Below are 21,506 nucleotides of genomic sequence, written 5' to 3'. Positions count from 1 at the left end.
CCATCAGTAAGTTCTATTTTCCCTCTCAGGCAGATTAGGCTTTATTTATGAATTCTCCCTCTTAAGCAGGGAAGACAAATTATTCTTTCTCCACCCTCCACATCCTCTACTAATGTTTCCAATACTTATTCCAATAAGATTTACATGGGGATATTAACAATGGGAAGTCTTATAAGAGTTCTTTTAAAAATTCCTCACTTCATTATTATCATGAATGGGTAGGAAAATAGAGCTGTTTGGGACATTGCTCACTACACTTTGAATCTTTAAGTTGTTTACGCCAGAAGTATGTATCATCATCACATCTCTCAATAACCTTTATTTTAATCCATACAGCTTAAATCAGGTTGAACAATTAAGCTTTCACTTTAAAATATTCATTTTATACTGTTCATCAGTAAAAATAATCATAATTTTTCAAAAATAGTTTTATCAATGGAAGTCACATGCTATTAGGGAGTTACGAAGGAAAATCATGGTTTGCAAATGGAATTTATTCAGTTATCTGATAAAAGTCACCATGATTTCTTCCCCTCTCTGTGCTTCCTGGTCTGTAAGTAAGGTGTTACTGAAGATATGAGGAATTTTGAAAAACTCCTTAAAAAGAAAATGGATTGGTGCAAAAAGCAAGGAGTTATTCAACCAGAAAGAAGCCTTCTAGGATTGAAATGAACTGGTCACATGGAATTATGTATGAGAGGAGAGACAAGGTTCTAAGACCAGGTCTATCTATTCCAACCAAACGCACAAAACAGGGAAGACAGAAGTACCTAACAAGGAGATTAGAAGGAACAATTAATGCCATCATAATTACCGTGAAATGGAGTTTAAGCATATAAAAGGAATAAATAGTAAACTATTGGGAACAAAACCAGGGAGGGATAATTCCTACCTGAATTGCAATACCAGATCCTGGGCATTTAGATGAGCCCACCTTGAAAAGGACGTTTCTATAAACTCGAAGATCCCACAGAAGAACAAAGCCATGCACCCCAGCTGTTCCAAACAATTGATAGATTTCAAATGGATATTTTTCACTCAGTGATTTTTTATGTTTGGTAAATTTCATGTGCCATAAAATGGTCTCTGAACTTTGTTTACAGTTTTAAGAATTTTCATGTTTTTTTTTCAAAAACTCTATTACTTTGTTATTTGAATATTTGTGCACTCTTTTTTTTTCACTTTTCAGACAGTTTTTTAAATTTATAACTTGTCCTTCAACAGTTATGTATGCTCCACTCATTTGGCAATGACTTCACGAATTTTAATTTTTTTTCTTCACATTTTAGTCAATGTTAATGTATTGGTAACTCTCTGGACTTTGGATTGCTTTTATAATTTATAAAACATTTTTAGAATGTAGTTTACTTTCTATTTTACATTTTCATTTTAAATTCATTTTCACCCAGTAACGCCAAATTTAACTATTTAGCAATGTTTTTGCCATTTTTGAGTATGTTTCATTTATATCTAAACAGCATTCCTCATAAAAAAGTTAACACTTGTAGTAAGGAAAATTTTTATTGGATTTTCCTAAAAGGGTAATAAGATTTTAAATGCTACTAATTTACATGAGAATGTTAAATAAAATGATGAGAATCTGTCCAGATCCTCAAAATTCTTCTACTCAGATGCATCATTATATCTTACATCTTATTTACACTAACATGTGGTCAGTGTTATTTCCAAAATTTGGCAGAGAATACTATATGAAGTGAACAAGGGATCACAGACTGAGAGGATGCAAAATGAATGACTTAAAATACAACCCATGTGTTGTTTTATCAATTGAATTTTTACAAATCTACTTTTTAACCTTTCAGCAATTTTCTTCAGACTGCCATTGTCCCATAATCAGCAATGTTCATACAGGGTTTAATGATTTTAAAAAATTGCAGAAAGAAGAAGCTTGCATGATCACAGCAGTGAAGCCACAATGACAAGGCAGCATGTTATAAACAAAAGTATAAAGGCTTTATGTTAGACAGCCTTGGGTCTGATCTCTGCTCTGTTCCATACCAGCTACATGGCCTTGGATAAATTTCCTTCCTCTATAAAATGAGAGAAAAGGATATCTGTTAGCATCGATTAAATAATATATGTAAAAATACTAATACACAGTATCCTATTAATGCCAATTTCTTTTCCTTCTCTTACTCACATTCAAGAAATACATATATTAAGCACTACACAGTTAAAACACCGTGGTGGGTACCCTGAGAGATACAAATGTGAATAAGATGTGATTGAAAGAAGTTTACAGACCAAATGAGGAAGTTAAAAATATACACCATCTTTTTAAAAGACAAATAAACCATTTAAACCATTTAAACCATGTTTAAAGACATGCAATAAATGCTTGTTCCCTGCTGAATTGGTCAAGTTGGCCAGCTAGTTAATGGAAAGGTCTTACTTTCCACTTTACAGCGGCTCTGCCCTGTAGGTGGAAGGCAGGCCAGGACTGGGCCCGGCAGGGGGCAGGGATGGGAGTGAAGGGCAAAAGGGACCTGGTGGGATCACCTAGGTGAAGGAGGTGAGGGAAGCTGAACATCAAGTCTCTGTTAACAAATGTACACAAAACCAGAAATTAGAAGGAAGGATTGGTACCAGAAAGCTAGCCCCAAGGAACTAGCTCTGAGGGGATCCTGGAACAAATTCAAGGACAAAGGAGTCCCTCAATGAAGACTAATGAGCCCATGGTTCAGGAGTAGTTGCCCTTAAAGGTGCAAGGATCTTTGGATGAATTCATTCATGAATTGCAGCGAAGCAATTCCCCAAATTAACTAGAAGTGATTGATTCTGAGAACCCTGATGTGTTACTGCTGTTCAGCTTGTTCCATTTTGTGAGAGGATTTACTCACTGATAGAAAAGAGAGGTCTGACAAAAGCTCTAAAATACATCCCCACCAACTTACATGCTGAATGTCACTGGAGGACGGGGTTGGGCAAAGTTTTACTCAGAAGAGCCCAATTTTCAAATCTACTCATAAATACTAGGGCTGGCATGATATTAGCAAGACATAACTGGGAGAAAGCTCCTTTATCCAAGCTAAACACTGTTCCCACCTGAATACATTAAAGCTTGCTTGCCCTTAATCATAGCTCTATTCCAGATAGATAGCGTTAGTGTTCAGCATAGCTGAAACAGACAAAGCTACATTAGCTTTTCTATATGTCTACCTTTCCTCTGAGATACAAGGATACAGCAGGTGAGGGAGGTGTCAAATATAGCCAAAAAAAAAAAAAAAAAAACTGATGGAGATTATATAAATTTTATATGCTAAGGGGATGAACACAGTTGTCTTCCTAAAATCAAATGTGGTTTATAATTTCTATCCATTGGAGGTTCCAGTGTATGCAACATCCATTAACTACTAGATCAGGCTGAACTGAGATGTGAGAAACTAGAGGTGAGCTTCAGAATCCACATGAAAAAGAGCACGGTACAAGATTGCTAAAGGAAAGAATGTCAGTAGATGAAGAGACAGTTTCTCCTACTTTCGTGTTTGCCCTGCATCACTACAAGAAAGAAAAACATAGACACTACAAACTGTGTGTCCCCCAAGTGCTGGGCAATCAACATTAATTTATTGATTCCCTGTTCTTTTAAATGAGGAAAATAGAGGGCTTCAAAAGCTAAATAATTTCCTCCTAAATTACAGACCTTACACATAGCACATTGTGTGCTGAAACCCTGATTTTCCAAACTCCAAAACTTCCATTTTTCATCATTTTACCAATCTTTTTTCCCATTTCCCTACTTCTTACTGGTCCCTTTCACTACCTCTCCTAATATTTGTTAGACAGTACGTAGGCATGCCATGTACCTAGAACAATTCACAGAGGGTAAACAGGAATGTCACATACCTAGAACCTTTAAAACCACAAAACTCAGTTCGCAAATGTGGAGGTCTTCTTCTACATAAATTCTCAATTATTTAAGTTCTTATTTTTGACTGTAAAGATGAGCCACTGGCTTTCAACTGGACAGAGGATAGGAACAAGAGAGGTGATTACATCAAGATCTCCTAAGGAATATGGTCAAATGTTTCAAAATCCAAGGCGCAATGCCAAGTTACTGGGATAGAGGGTGGGCAGGGAGTATGTTTATGAGAGTAATTTTAAGAGATCCTGCATTCATTACATATTGCTATATAACTCAGTTACTTAAAAAAACATGCATTTATTATCCTATAATTTATGCAGGTTATGTATTGGGGCACAGCTTACCTGAGTTCTCTGCTTCAGGGTTTCTCTCAGGGCTGTGATTAAGATGCCAGCCAGGGCTGGTCCAGATCGCATCCAAGGGGAGGGGTTCACAGAGATGTGGGTACCAGGAGGTGGGAATCACTGTGAGCCACACCAGAAGCTGCCTATCACATCTCCCAAGGACCCTCTTTCTGGTCCCCTTCTTTATCTTTGGTTTCTTTTCTTTCTAAATGACAGGCTGGTTCATTGCCTGCTTAAACCTTGATTGAAACCACTTGGGAATACCTGTATGCAGAAAACTATAAGCCACTGATGAAAGAAATCAAAGATGACACAAACAGATGGAGAGATATACCATGTTCTTGGATTGGAAGAATCAATATTATGAAAATGACTATACTACCCAAAGCAATCTACAGATTCAATGCAGTCCCTATCAAATTACCAGTAGCATTTTTCAGAGAACTAGAACAGAAAATGTTACAATTTGTATGGAAACACAAAAGACCCCGAATAACCAAAGCAAACATGAGAAAGAAAAACGGAGCTGGAGGAATCAGGTTCCCTGACTTCAGACTATACTACAAAGCTTCAGTAATCAAAACAGTATGGCACTGGCAGAAAAACAGACATATAGACCAATGGAACAGGATAGAAAGCCCAGAGATAAATCCACACACCTATGGTCACCTAATCTATGACAAAGGAGGCAAGAATATACAATGGAGAAAAGACAGCTTCTTCAATAACTGGTGCTGGGAAAACTGGACAGCTCCATGTAAAAGAATGAAATTAGAACACTCCCTAACACCATACACAAAAATAAACTCAAAATGGATTAAAGACCTAAATGTAAGACCAGACAATATAAAACTCTAGAGGAAAACATAGGCAGAACACTCTATGACATAAATCACAGCAAGATCCTTTTTGACCCACCTCCTAGAGAAATGGAAATAAAAACAAAAGGAAACAAATGGGACCTAATGAAACTTAAAAGCTTTTGCACAGCAAAGGAAACCATAAACACGACCAAAAGACAACCCTCAGAATGGGAGAAAATATTTGCAAATGAAGCAACTGACAAAGGATTAATCACAAAAATATACAAACAGCTCATGCAGCTCAATATCCAAAAAACAAACAACACAATCCAAAACTGGGCAGAAGACCTAAATAAACATTTCTCCAAAGAAGACATACAGATGGCCAACAAACACATCAAAAGATGCTCAGCATCACTAATTATTAGACAAATGCAAATCAAAACTACAATGAGGTATCACCTCACATGGGTCAGAATGGCTATCATTAAAAAATCTACAAACAATAAATGCTGGAGAGGGTGTGGAGAAAAGGGAACCCTCTTGCACTGTTGGTGGGAATGTAAATTGATATAGTCACCATGGAGAATAGTATGGAGGTTCCTTAAAAAACTAAAAATAGAACTACCATATGACCCAGCAATCCCACTACTGGGCATATACCCTGAGAAAACCATAATTCAAAAAGACACATACACCCCAATGTTCCTTGCAGCTCTATTTACAATAGCCAGGACATGGAAGCAACCTAAATGTCCACTGACAGATGAATGGATAAAGAACATTTGGTACATATATACAATGGAATATTACTCAGCCGTGAAAAGGAACGAAATTGGGTCATTTGCAGAGACGTGGATGAGACTGTCATACAGAGTAAAGTAAGTCAGAAAGAGGAAAACAAATATTGTATATTAAAGCATATATGTAGAATCTAGAAAAATGGTATAGATGATCTTACTTGCAAAGCAGAAATAGAGACACAGACGTAGATAACAAATGTATGGACACCAAGGCAGGAAAGGGGGATGGGATATGATTGGGAGATTGGGATTGACATATATACACTATTGATACTATGTGTGAAATAGATAACTGAGAACCTACTTTATAGCTCAGGGAACTCTACTCAATGCTCTGTGGTGACCTAAATGGGAAGGAAATACAAAAAAAGGGGATATATGTATACGTATAGCTGATTCACTTTGCTGTACAGTAGAAACCAATACAACATTGTAAAGCAACTAAAATTAATTAAAAAAAAAAAAAAGAAAACTTGAATCAGCCAGTCTAGGATTGGTTTGTGCAGAAGGCAAAAGGTTTGGAGGTTTTGCTTACGTTCTTTGTTTTGAGGATGGGAAGAAATAACAGGAGGGAAGGGAATTTGAATGATGAGTGAAGATGTGGTTTTAATTCATTTATCCATGCCATTCCATTTGTCTATTGACAGAGCTTATTAAGAGTTGGACATGTACTAAATAAATCTGAATATACCTGGTCATTAACAGAAACTCATGGTCATTCTGTTCGATTGACCTTTCAGCAGAGACTACAAAAAGCCATACAGTGTCCTGGCCAGTTAGACTGTGCATGTAAATCACCTGAAGTCAGTATGAATAATACCTGAGCTACTTTTTTTAAATGCCCACTAATTATTTTTGTATTTTGGTTTCCATAGTTACAAATCTTTACTTGAGCTGTTCATAATAAACTGATGCATAAGGGAGTTTTTGCACTGGTGTATACACTGTGAGCAATTCTGGAATCTGGATGATTATGGGCAATCTGAAAAAGAAATGCCTTTCTTCAGGGTTAGCAGGTCGTGGCTGCTGCCATTGTTCCCATACCACCTTTAATATCTGAGTAATTTTTTATTAAAAACCTCAACAGAAATGTGTGGCGAATCAGATGTTAACACAGAAGAAATACTTTTCACAAACACCAGAATAATTTTTAATACCATTTGACTCAGCACCCAGCTTTTATCAATGTTGCTTTGCTTATAGTGACACTACAGATTCTGAAGGAGAAATTCCACAAGCCAGCTAATTGTTAAAGTTTTTATATATTCCTTGCTGGAACCAAATGAATGAAGTTCCTTCTTTGATCTCCATGCCCAGCAGGGAGTAGCATAGGGCACTGGACTCAAGCTCACAGAATTCTGTGGTGGCAGAGGACTGGAGACCTCACGCGGCCAGGCAATCCTGCTAAGGATTCTACAAACTCAGAAAGCCCCAGGCACTTGAGGAGAGCCTGGGCCAGCCCAGTGCCAGTTCCTGGAACTTGCTGGGCTTCTGGGAGCTCACCTCAGGCTATAATCAACACCACGATTCTAAATATCCTACGAGTGCTTCCACAGATTCAACCACACTTGAAACCCAATGTCTTACCCCAGCTCAGAGGGCTCTGCCTGCCTCTCAAACCCCCTCCCTGCCACTCCCAGTAAGTACCTGACCTGCTGGTTTCTTTTGTTCTCCGGATGCCAGCCCTTGCCTGACTCAGAGTCTCACACTGTTGTTCTCTCCACCTGGAATCTCTTTCCTAGAACTTTTGACATTCCTTCTTTCAGGCCCCAACTTAACTGCCATCCACTTAAGGGGAAGTTCCCTGAACACCCAATATCAAACTCCTTATTTTCTATTACAGAAACCAGTTTATTTCATTCATAACTCTAAATCTATTTTTTAAATTATTTGCTCATTTAGTGTCTGACTTCCTCAGTAGAACATAAGCTCAAGGACAGCGGCACGTCTGTCTTGTTCAATATTTTTCTATCTGCATTGCCCAGCACAGAGCCTGGTGCATAGGAGTCACTCAGTAACTGTGTACTGAATCTTGGGTCATTCTAACATTCACAGTGATTCTAACTTATTTTGAAAGTTCAATATAGTCTGAATGTGTGTATTTTATATGAAAATTTCAAAGACAGAAAGTACTGAGGTTGAATCTGAAAGGAATATATTTATGTAATCATGAAAAGGTTTAAAGTGTATTAAATGACAATGTGTACATAGTATAGTCTTATTTATTTGTTCAAACTGGCATGAATCGACCTACCATGTAGGAGGAGAGTATGGATAAGGAAGGGGCTTGTTTGTGTTTTAATGGTGTGTGTATGAAAGTCTGTGTAAATTACAAAACACATTTTAAGGAAATATCATTACTGCTATGAGTGTAATCCAAGGCTGGCATCTAGGCGATATTGCTGGAATTCCTGGTCCTCTTGAGAAAGAATCCAAAGAAGCCATGTAATTGCTGTGCAGTACAGGGAGCGCACAGAAATGCAATTTCACTTACAGTAAATCCCTGAATCCTATTAAATGGGATACATACTAACGAAGTAGAAACAATTTCATGTACTGCTAATATTGATATTTATCATTTATTTCTCCTTTTATCTAGCACTTCCTGAGAACAAAAAAAGGATTTATGGGGGAGCAGGGGGACAGTGAATCAAACTCAAGATGTTCTGAGTTCAAATTCTGGCTTAGCCACTTAGTAGCCATATGAACTTTTCTGGACCCACAGTTTCCTTACACACAAAACGTTTTGGTAAAGATCATATAAGATAAAGAATGGAAAGAGTTTTGTAAATTACAGAGTGATGTAGAGAAATAAGGTGTTTTGTTTCTTTGGGGACAATGGAAAAAACCTTTGTCACTTTTATTAAAGGTCTTGTCAAAAATGTTCATTTGTTTGGCCCTTTTAGATTTAACAAATTCCATTTGCTTCAGTACTATATCTATTCTTTCTCTATATATAGGATTTATGAGGTGCTATTAAGTAGATTTAGATCTGCCTGTCTTGGCTCACTCTGAAATAGAACATTTGCATTTCAGAATCTTCTTGGTTTATTTTATGTAGATGAAACTTATATTTACTTTTGGCTTTGTACTAAATACTGTTTAGAATCTTATAAATTGATCATGGATGTTGTCCTTTTTCCCCCAAATTTAGCATCATCTCAGTCTATCCAGGAACATTTATTTTGTCATAAACTTTTGTTTATCACGGCTTTCACATAGTACAGAATAGAAGAGCATGTAAACTTCAATTCTCAGAGTTTTCTTTTAGTTCTTATTTCTAGAATGCATAAAACTTTTTAAAAGGCTCTGTTCAGAGATTTTTCTGGAAGAAAGAAAGATGTGAGAAAACTCAAAATTACTTAGCAACCAAACCCTATCAAGTCTTCTTTATAATGTTTCTCATACATATCACTTTGAAACCACTTGCCTGTGGGCTGCCACTGCCATCTCGTGTATGGATTTTTGGAACCTTTGGTCAACATCCCATCAGCCTTCCAGTTGCTACTGTCTTGTCTTCTGCTCCTCTTTTAATGTATTAGAGGAATCCAGTATGACTCTTAATGTCTGCTACCTTCACTGTCCTTGGTAAGGGGAATCGCCAATCACCAAGTAATCCAGTCCAATCACCAAGACCACCACTGGCTTGACCAGTGATGGCATCTGACCTAAGAACAGCTAGGTTATCGACCCATTGAGTGTATTTACCAGACAGTCCTGCCAACTTTCTATAATATTGACTGTGCAAACTGGAGTCTTTCATAGGCATTCAGAAGAGCTAAGAAGCAACCCTTCCTGAGGCAACAACTATTACAGTTCTTATTGAGTGCCTAGTATTGCTGTCAGCCTAGTAAAGGTATGGCTGTATTCCTGTTTTCCTCTCTATCTATCTTTAAAAGAAGACTCCCATTGCCAGAGGTTACCAAATGTGTCTCCTTCCTTGCATTGGATAAAAACAAACTTTCCAATCTAATGTCGCCTATTACTATGATCACACTCACACCTTGTAAACTGATTTCGGTAACTGACCCCCTGTCTTGGTGCTTTACACAGTATTAGAGTCTTAGAGTACTACACCCCTATCTTGTTCTCTCCAGTATCCCAAGGACTGAATTCTATCTCCTAAATCCTGATATTATGGCTGGCTTCTCATTACTTTTGCCAGATTTTTCTACTGCCAGTGGCTTGTTGGACTCTACCTACTATCTGCTTCCAAGTTCTCTGAATTCTTGTTCCATCCACTTGAAAGCAGACCTCCCAGATGGTGACGTGTAGGATAGCCTGCAGGTGGATCACCACAAGATGATGCATCTATCACATGTCACTTATTCGTTACCTTCCCACATCGCCTGCTGCACCCTACCATCTTCCATTTCTGACCCACCCTGGGTTTGACCTACCTAAATAATCAGCATAACCCTACACTGTCTGTCAGTGATACTGTCTGTTATACTGCTTATTCGAGGTGAGTTCTCTTCCACCTTATGCCAAGTAATTGTAATAACTGCTTAACTGGTCTGATATCCCGGATCACTCATCCCTTCAATACACCCTATAAATTACCTTTTTAATCTTTAAATGAAACTTTGGGGATTTACCCATATAATAAAATTACTAAGTAAAATGCTAAGTGTGGATTTCTTTTCCAGGTGTTCAAGATCCTTTCCAATCTGGCAATCATCTAACTCCCCCTCAGCCTATGTGAACCCTCTGGCCCAGCTAGGAGTCTTGCTAACCACTTTCTAAAACTGCTTTAGATATTCCTTTTGCTTTGCCCTTGAGTATTATGTTCTGCTAAATTACATAATCCCCTGAATCCTTTCTAACAATTGGAATCCTACCTAAGTATCATGTAATTCATTAATGCAACCAAAAGACAGTTTTGAGTGACCACCACTTGCTAGACACAATATCAGTTGATAGTTATTCAAAGAGATACATGACTGCTTGCTCTTAACGAGTTTACAGTCTGGGCGGGAGGAGGGTCAAACATGAAGCAGAGAAATTATTGGAGCATATACAATAGGGAGACCACCAAAATGTCTACCCAGCATCAGGAAGAAAGTAAGCAGGAATATCTTTAAGGGCAAACACTTCATCTAAATCTTTATTTAATGATAAATAAATGTTTGAAAATTCACAGGGATGGAGAAGACACTGTAGGCAAAAGAAGCTACAGGAGCAAAAGTGTAGATGTTAAGAAACATGTTGTGTGAATACAGAAAAGCAAATGTCAGAAAGAAAGTCACAGTGCAACATGGAGATGGAAGGACAAAAATCATGTCATTGTGTCTTATAAATAGAAAATGAGTCTGGAGCACTGGAAGGGTTGCCCAAGTCCCTCCTACCTGCCTCCTTGTTGCTACAATTCTTGCTTCTTCCTCTGATGTCAATTACGTGGATATCAGAAAATTCAAACTCTTCCATATTATCATCAAGCTGCTTCCTCATCCTTATCCCTATTTTCCAACCATATATTTTAGTATTTCATTATTTCTTATCCTTATTTTGTTGGAAGCAACTCTCTTTAAAAATTGTAACAGTTAAGGGCTTCCCTGGTGGCACAGTGGTTAAAAATCCGCCTGCCAATGCAGGGGATAAGGGTTTAAGCCCTGGTCTGGGAAGATCCCACATGCCGCGGAGCAACTAAGCCCGTGCACCACAAGTACTGAGCCTGCGCTTTAGAGCCCGTGAGCCACAACTACTGAGCCCATGCTTCACAACTACTGAAACCCGTGCGCCTGGAGCCCGTGCTCCGCAACAAGAGAAGCCACCGCAATGAGAAGTCCGTGCACCGGAACAAAGAGTAGCCTCCGATCGCCGCAACTAGAGAAAGCCCACGCACAGCAACGAAGACCCACTGCAGCCATAAATTAGTTAATTAATTAATTTTAAAAAACTGTAACGGTTAATACATTCAACAAATGTTTATTTGTAGTGGATGCTGTGGTACAAATGTTCAGTTGCGGTAGATAGTGTAGAGTGCCACCAGATCTCCCTTTAGGACCTAGGCACCCATTCCCCTAGCTTCCAGAAATGCTGGCAGCTGAGGACTCACAACTGTTACCTGTCCAGAAATCTAATTCTGCAGAAGGAAGCTGCCTTTCCCAACATTAGCTTCCTTTCCAGGAGCAGCTGGCATCACTGCTCGTCTGCACTCAGGACAAGGCTGAAGACCCATGCCAGCTCCAGAGCAGCCTGGAGAATCAGTTACGATGCAGTTTACAACTGCATCTCAGTTCACCTTCTCCTTCTGCCCAATTATGCTTTCCTAATCTCTCACAGGTATTAACTCCAATAAACAAACTCCCAAATAAACTTCCTGGATGCAAATCTATGAATCTCAGAGGCTATTTTGCAGAGAATCCAACCAACAGCATTATTCAATGCCAGCCATCGGTCCGGAAGGAGAGCTCTGAAGAAATTTTATTTATTATTAAGATCTACTAGGCACATCCAATATGCCGAGAGCAGTATCATGTCTGGAGATGTTGCAAAAAACAGGACACGACCTGGGTAAGGGCAGCTCATCCTCCCAGTTCTGGAGGGAGGAGAGCCTGCCAAGGAGGAGGTCTGCTGGTTCTCCATTCTGCTGAACCACTGACCCCAGGATTACGATGGAATGATCTTGTTTTACCCAGTCCAGTAATTTATAGATTCAGAAAATTGTAAAATCTCTTTTTCTCTGATGCTTTAAAAACAGAATTAATTTCCTGGTACCAGAGTGGTGACTGTGATCCTTTATAGAAGTAAAAGAACAGACAAGATGATATCTCAAAGTTCTTTCCAGGCAAAAATTAATGTCAATATTAAAATTGATGCACAGTTTGAAATAGATGCCATTTCAGTCTTGATCAAGAATGCATTAAGGTCCTAAAAATTTGCTTGGGGCATTTCCCAGTATGAGGACTATTTATTGTGGGCAGGCGTCATCTCCCATATATCTTAAACCTACATCTTGGCACTATTTTTAATACTGTTTTCTGTCTAATTAGACCGTGTAGTGCAATAATCAATTATAACCCTGTGTTGAAGCTACAGATCTGTTACTTAAGAAGAAGGGTTACTTAGAAATGGCCATCAGCATTTGTATTAAAAGAGATGATAATGGTTTTTCCCCTGACAAAAAAGCCTGCTGTATCATCCTGGACTACTTTTAAATGGATGTGGGTTTGCAACTCCAAGGGATAAAATTAAAACATGCACATTCTCTTGCACCAGCATTATTTATCAAAATGACAGTGTGGCCATTTTTCTTACAGTTTAAAATGGCACATCGATGATAATTACTTTAATCTATTTTTTAGTACACCATAAGATGCTTGAATTGCTGATGTAATTTTGAAGTCAATCTTTATTTATAGCCATAAGTCGTCCGTGGTGTAAGGATTGGTCATTCATAAAAAGTCATGTAGAATATCTATTCATAGACTGTGCCAATGAGGAGTAAACAGTCAATTTAGAAGGTGGAAGTGAAATAGTAAATAGAATTTGTTAATTCCTTCTCAAGCTTTTCATGCTATGTCTTAGATTAACCTTCATGTAAATAGTCATTCTTTCTATTAGCCTAGAAGAGTAATTAAGTCTCCAGACTTACTAACTCTATCTGGGTACAAGAAAAAGTCATTCAATCCGGTCAACAAATATTTATCTTGTATGTTTTATGAGCCAGCATTGCTGGAAAGACTATAAAAAATATAAAGAACATAAAAGTAAAGAACCTACAGTATAGATTCCATTTGAGCAATGACCTTGGCTGCTCTCTTCACTGCTCTATGCCAGTGATAGAAAAGTAGGCATTCCACAATTATTTATTGAGTGAATAAGCAAGACGTCGTCTCTGACTTCAGCAAATTTATGACCTGATAGGAAAGTTACCACTTACTGAGTTTTTAATATGTGAAGGAGCCTGATTTCCAAGTTGTCACTTAGAAGGTGATACAAGACTCCTGTGTGATCTTAGGTCAATAAACCTATGTTTGAGTTCTCTCATTCTCTCCAACTCCACCCAAGGTGGGGTGAGAGCAGATCCTCTTCTCTGGGACACTGACCAGTGTCCACTTAAAAGTCTACCTCTCTGACTTGCCTCTGTTTTTTTCTAAGCCAGGAAATGGGTAACTATCCCGAACAAGAGTAGAGAATATTGGCTCAGAAAATTTCTTTCAAAGCTATTGTAAATTCAGGGACCACTGCCTGAATGGACTCTTTTCTCTCTTTCTTTGCATTTTTGCTGTAACAACTCTACTCTGAGGCACTGGAAGCCTAATATCTAGGAGGAAGAATGATGTGATTAAAAAAATGAATTTGTATTTGCACAGGAAAAAAAACCAAATCCCTTATTACTTCAAGTGCTAATCCAGACACTGTACTATTTCCATTTCATAGATGAGAACATTGAGTCCTACTGAGGCTAAGCAACTTGTTCATATTTACACAGTTCGTTAAGAGTAGATTCAGTACTCAAATCTACGTTTACCTTCCCCAAATTCTTGCTCTTAATTGTCACATTTATCCCCATTTTTAGAGATAAGAAACCTTAGCTTAGAGAGAGAAACAGATTTGTTCAAAATCATACCATTAACATACTGCAGAACCAGGATTACAACCCAGATTTTCTACACTACAGTGTATTTTATACTCCACTGGTATTTCCACACTGCCTACCCATTTTTTCACACCTTAGATTTCCCATTCACCCAAAGAAGATGGCAGTCTTGGAACTGAGTCATGGAATCAATGGAGTTACTATTTCCAGTTAGAGAAAACTTTCGTTATTTGATATTGCCATGGAACAGTAATTGTATTTCCACAGAAATCGCGCATATTCACTTACAATTTTATCCTACCAGTTTCAAAACAGATTTAAGGGTTAGGCATTAATAATACAATAACAATAGTGATTATATAATGTAATCTCAAACAATGCTACATGTAAATTTGAAGGTTAATGAATATTTCTATGGCTATCACAAGAGAAAAACAATGTGTCAACATAGAAAATGTCCTAACACTGATATTATGAAAGAGCTAGCAAACCTCCCAAAGTGCTTACCAGTTTTCTGGGAATATATCTCTCCGTAGCTGGGTCTGGCCCCTGGAGCTACCAGAGAAAATCTCTTGTAGATTCTCTGTATGAAAATAATTAACCTAAGGAGAGTAAACAAGGAAAAGGGAGATTTCCCTTGGCAGACACAAACATTCACATTTGACTCATGCTAACGAGGTAGTAGCAATAGTCTAACTCTATTGAAAGAAAATCTTTTATATTTGCAGCTCATATGCACCTGCTGCTTATTTCCCAACCCCATTCAAAATTCACCGTTTAGTTTTGAAAGAAAAAAAAAAAACCCAGAAATCTCCACAGCAACAACCATAGTATCAAAACAATGTTATAGCTTTGAGTTTGGGAATTTGTAGGGTGAGCTCTCCAGTTTTCTTGGGCTTTAGTTTCATGTGAAAATACTGCATGGGCAATATTATATAAGCCTAGTCATGGCTGAAAGCTACATGTTAAATCTTTTTTTGATGACCCATAAACAAATGTGTATACAAATAATATTTTAACTCAAATAATTTCTCATATGTAAAAAACAAAACTAAAAGCAGCAAAGGGTGCAGTTCCACAAACTAGATTGAGCAATTTGTATTGAGGCTATGATCTTCTTGTCAATGTCAGAATTTCACTCTTGCAGTCTTCTAATGTCCTCCTTGAGGGTATTTTTGCTCCAATTAAATAAAAATCTGTAACACTACTGAATTGATTTTCAAGAATATCAGTCAATAAGTTAATGTTTTGTCTTCACCCTCTCATGGGATATCAGAGTGGTATCTAAGGCACTTAGTCAAAGAATACTTCTCTCAGAGACTTCAGAAAAGAAATTTCAATTCCAGTGACAAACAGCCCATATACCCAAAATATAAAAATAACTTAACATGCTTAATAATATATTGAAAACATATTTTTAAGAGACTTCCTGGGAGAACAACAAAGTAAAGAATATTCAGAAGCTGAAAACAGAGAAAGAAGACACTTGGGAAATTTATAAAGGCCTGAAGCCAGTGTTTTCCAGGAAGCATCTGCTTAACCATGATAATTTCAGTTTCTGTTTTGACAGCAGTAGAGACCATGGGAAGTAGGTAACAAAATCAAGGACTATCCAAAGTGAATGGTCTAATAGAAGATCCCCACATAAAATTGAGTTTTGGAGGGTAACCGGGAATAAATCTACCAAACTGAAGGGTCAGCAAGTAAGCCTGCTTCTCTAAGGCTCCCGGATAATCTGTAAGCACAATTTTGCTCTAAAAATCTGCATTTTTCAGCCTGGATTCATGTTATCTATATGGTCAACAAAGATTTTCAAGTAGTCCCAAATTGGCAATGATATCAGGTAACTAGTAGAAGCCAACAAAAATGCTCTCCAGAAGAATGCAATCATATCCAGGCTTCAAAGAATTCCCACAGCTGAAGTTCTAAGGGCTATGAACTCATCATGAACAGCCATGAACTATGTGAACAAATAAAGTGAAATTAGTGACAGCCAGCAAAAACAAGATACTAGCAAATATTTCAGACATTGGAATTTATCAGAAAGAGAATATGAAATGAGTACTTTTCATATGTTTGAATAAATAAAGCATTTCTTAAAGTTATAAGCAAAGGACAAGAGAGTATATAAGTTAAACAGCAAGAATTGAAATAAATGAAATATATTTTCAAATGAAAAATAAAATAAAATTTTAAAATTGGTTGATAGACTGAAGGGAAAATTAGATGCAGCTGAAGAAAAATTTAGTAAACTAGAAGATAGATACAAAGATGTTATCCTGAAAGCAGCCCAAAGATACAAAATACATAAAATAGAAAAGAGGTTAGGAAGGAGTAAGAAGGTCTAACATGTGTCTAATCAGAGAACCAAAAAGATACTGATACAAAAATCAGAATAAGGCAATAATTAAAGGAATAAAAACAAATAATTTTACTGAATTATAAAAAGACACAAAACTTCAGATCCTCAAAACTCACTAGTTATCTTAAATAACAAATATATATATAATCTATATTTATATAATTAGTCATCAGTATTTTTGATGAAACTGTAGAACACTAAATGCAAGTGTGATATATAAAGAAGCCTGAATTAAACTGAAAGCTATAATAGAAAACAGAAGCAGTGGAAGATTATTGAATGTCTTCCGTTCAATAAGTATTAATAAGTATTAGAAAAAAATAAGTATTAATCTAGAATTTTAAACAAGCAAAGCTATATTTCTAGTATAATAATCAAATTTTGTTTTCAGCTAAACAAAAACTGAAAGTTTATTACAGACTTTCACTAAAGAAAATTCTAAAAGTTCTGCTTCTCTCAAAAAGAAAACTATCATAGAGCTTGAGATGCAAATAAGAAACTGTGGGCAGTGGTCTTGGTAAATCTATAAAACATTGTTTTAAAATAGTAATAATGATAATGTCTAATATACGGCATTAAAACATAGAGTAGGTAAAAACAATAGCCAAAGATAGATTTTAATTTATTGGAGGAGTTGTAATTAGAGTTAAAGCATTTTAAGGTCCAATATATTTCAAGTAGTGGATAAAGATATTAATCAACTTCAGACATTGTTTAAATATGCCTTTGAAACTATCCAGGATAGTCATTTAAAAAAAAAATAGACAGTGTAATTTCCACAACAGTGGGTATAATAATGAAGAGCCTATGAGAAAAATAAATCAATAAAAATGCAACAAATTTTTTAAAAAGCAAATAAAACAAACCAAATGAAGACAAGAAAGGAAGCAAAACATGAAACCAAAAAAGTCAAAAAACAGAAAGTAAAAATTAAGAGGTACTTTAAGATACAAATGTATCAATAGTAATTTTAAAAGAGATAAACTTTTCTGTTAAAAAAACAAAGATGTTTCACCATGTTTTTTAAAAATCTAGCTATCGGTCATTTACAAAGGACCCTGTTGAACACATATATATAGACACAGAAAGTTTATATAAAAAAGGATGGAAAATATATGTACCAGGTTCAAACCAAAAGAACCTGGTGTCGCATTATAAATATTGTATAAAATAGATTTTGATATAAAGTATTACTAGATCTAAGAAAAATAACTGCTTAAAGTTCAATTCATTAGGAAAAATTTTAAAACAATTCTAAATCTTTATGCATTTAATAACAAAACCTCAAATTATATCATTCCAAACTGAAAGCTCTGCAAGAGAGAGACAAATTCCAGTGTCATAATGGAAAGTGGTTACACACGTCTCAGGAATTGCTAGATTAGGCTGACAAAAAAATAGCAGTAAAATCTGTAACAACTGAACACTATAACTGACAGTTACAAGCAAGGGACAGTGTTAATCTAACGTTACTCTAAGAAATATATAGTACATTACATCCAACAAATAGAGAGTACAATTCTTTTCTTTTTAATTTATTTTATTTATTTATTTTGGCTGTGCCGGGTCTTATTTGCAGCATGAGGGATCTTCAGTTGCAGCATGCGGACTTCTTAGTTGCGGCATGCGTGAGGGATCTAGTTCCCTGACCGGGGATCGAACCCGGGCCCCCTGCATTGGGAGCACAGAGCCTTACCCACTGGACCACCAGGGAAGTCCCTGAGACTACAATTCTTTTCTAATCACACATCAATTATTTATTAAAATTTACCAAATGCCAGGCCAGAAAACAAGCCTCAACAAATTAGTGATAGGCACCATCACAATACAATTAAATTAGAAATCAATAAAAAAGAAAAAAAACTAGAAAATTTTCTTACATATGAATTTTCAAAGCTTACTTTTATAAATTAATGTACCAAAACATACCATAACTATTAGCAAACTGAAACAATGTATAAAAAATATCCAATAAAGCATGAATAACTTAAGTTTGTCTAGAAATGCAAAGTTGGTTTAACATGAAAAAATCAACTAATGAATGTCACCACAATAGTCAATTCCAGATTAGAAAGTCAATTGTAATCTCAACAGATGCAAGAAATGCATCCTATAAAATTCAATAGCAATTCATGATACTAAACAAATCTAATGAATTAAGAATAGAAGGAAACTTCCTTAGCATAACAAACCCTCAGCAAACATTATCTTAAATGGAGACACTGGAAGCATTATAATATGCAGAACCAGTGAAGAATGCATACCAACACCATTTGTTTTCAGTAGTGTACTGACATTTCGACACTGCAGTAGAACAAGAAAAGAAATGAGGTATAAGGATTTAAAAGGAAGAAATCAAGCTGTGATTTTAGCAGGAAACAAGAGTGTCTACTATCCAAAAGACTATCCAATAGGATCTACAGATTATCATTACAACAGTTATGCACAAATTTTTACGTTTATGACACATTTGGCATTATAAAGAGTGCTGCAGGATGCAAAAGCCTGGTCGTTTAACCAAATCAATGAAAGCAGAGGAGGCACTGGGGGATATTAGTTTCATCTCTTTAAATAGTGTAATGGTCCCCATGTATATATACTCTTCTACAAATGTTCCAAATAATTTTCCTGGAACATTACCTTTGTTATCAGAGTCCCCAGATCTCCCCTCCTAAAATCCCTATAAACATCAGAAATATTGGTGTTATTCTGCTCAGTCCTCTATCCTTCCAGTCATTCATTCAAACCCTGTGACAGACAACATGGAAAGCATCAATGAATAAGATGAAGCCCCTGCCTTCACAAGGTTCACAGTCTAGTGGGACAGTCAGTAACATAAATAAAGCAATGGGATGATAAAAATGTTCCTGAATATCCCAAGGTTATTGGTCTAGATGTATTAGTGATGTGAAATGATAAGAGACGTATCACAAACGCTACAAATACAAGTGTAAAGAAACAAACCCCCAATGCCTCCAGAATCCCAGCCATTTAATAACACTAAAAGGTTCTTTAAAATGTTGCCTTACTTCCCTTATTCTAATTTGTGCATTCTAATAAATGTGGAATTTTAATTTTTTACTAGACTTGCTTTAATATATTATTTTTAAAAATACAAGTATTTTTAAGAAGTAACAGGGGGAGTACACATCTTCTAGCTTACCATTCAACTAATACTGCCTGTGGGCTCAGACCTCTATGAACATGACTCTCCTTTGTTTAGAATGAGAAAAGGTGGATGGTATCTCACCAGAACACGGTGTGTGAAATGGCTGATTGAATAATCTTCAGTCTCAGGATGCTGGTGTTCATAAACTCTTGTGGGGATTCTCCAGAAGCTTCCCCGGACACTAAGGGCAGGTTGCCATTATGCAGAACCATAGTTCTGTGCTCTTCCTGGCTTCTGAAACCTGGACACTCAACATAGCCAAGGTTGTCTCAGCCCAGTCATCACTCCTGTGGTCCCTGCAGCTCTTGCTCCCAGGGTCTCTTAACAGCAGCTCAGCTAGATCCACCTCAAGGAGACGTGATACCCCTGTCTTACAGCAATGTAGACTGAACAGCCCTGAGCACATCCTAAGTGGCTTCTTGGTATCCAGGATAGGCCCAAGTACATCGTAATTGTCATATACAAAAATAAGAGAAGGTAGAAATAGGCTTCTTCAAGGTCACCTACCTTGTGAATGGTCAGTGTAAGAACTAGAATATTCAGCCATATTGCCATCATTCTCTACCCGAAGAGCTCAGGGATGGGTGAGGTATAAGAACAGAGGTGGAAGAGGGCAGTCAGCCACAGGGAAATGAAAAGCATCACAGGCTAGTGCTTGAGATCTTGGCCACAGAAGCCAGACTGCCTGAGTTCAGAATCCTGTTTTTTGCCACTAATAGCCCTGTGACCTTTGATAAGTTATTTATTCTTTCTGGGCCTTGGCATCCTCATCTGTCAAATGGGGAGAACCTTACATCATAGGGTTGTGAAAACTGCAGTTCTTGAGACAATGGTAGAACTTTAATAAATATTAGCCATTTGCTAGATTTCCTAAATACAGTCAGCCCTCCATATCTGTAGGTTCTGCATCCACAGATTTGACCAACCTCAGATGGAAAACTTTTGGGAAAAAAATTCCAGAAAGTTTCCAAAAGCAAAACTTGAATTTGCCGTACACAGGCAGCTATCTACATATCACTTATGCTTGCAACCCTTTACATAGCATTTACATTGTATTATGTATTATAAGTAATCTAGAGATGATTTAAATTATACAGGAGGATGTGTGTAGCTTATATGCAAATACTACACCATTTTATATAAAGGACTTGAGCACCCATGGATTTTAGTATCACAGGGGTCCTGGAACAAATCTCCCTCAGATACCAAGAGATGACCGTATCTAATATTTTCAAGAGTACGATTATACCTCTGTCTGAAATAAACACAATTCCCAAAAAAAAGTTCTAAGTTCTACATAACAAAAGAAGTGGAAACATGAAAAGTTCTGTCAACCAACTATTTTAACCGAATGCTTTTTCCAGAGAACAGATGGACTTTTCTAAGACCAACTTGAAGGTGAATAAATAGACTCACTATTTTGGCAAGAGGCAATAAAGTCTTGGACACAAAAAGGTCTTATGCTCCTTTTTCGTTTTTTTTAAGGATTGTTATTTATATTATCCATGGAGTAATCTCTGCAATAAAATAATGAAGTGCTGTCTCAACTTGAAGACAATACATAGTTCAGAAATACATTTATGACGAGCATCTT

The sequence above is a fragment of the Eschrichtius robustus genome, chromosome 14 (genome assembly GCF_028021215.1).
Source record: "Eschrichtius robustus isolate mEscRob2 chromosome 14, mEscRob2.pri, whole genome shotgun sequence".
In the NCBI taxonomy this organism is placed as follows: Eukaryota; Metazoa; Chordata; class Mammalia; order Artiodactyla; family Eschrichtiidae; genus Eschrichtius; species Eschrichtius robustus.
Note: the sequence above shows the minus strand (reverse complement) of the source record.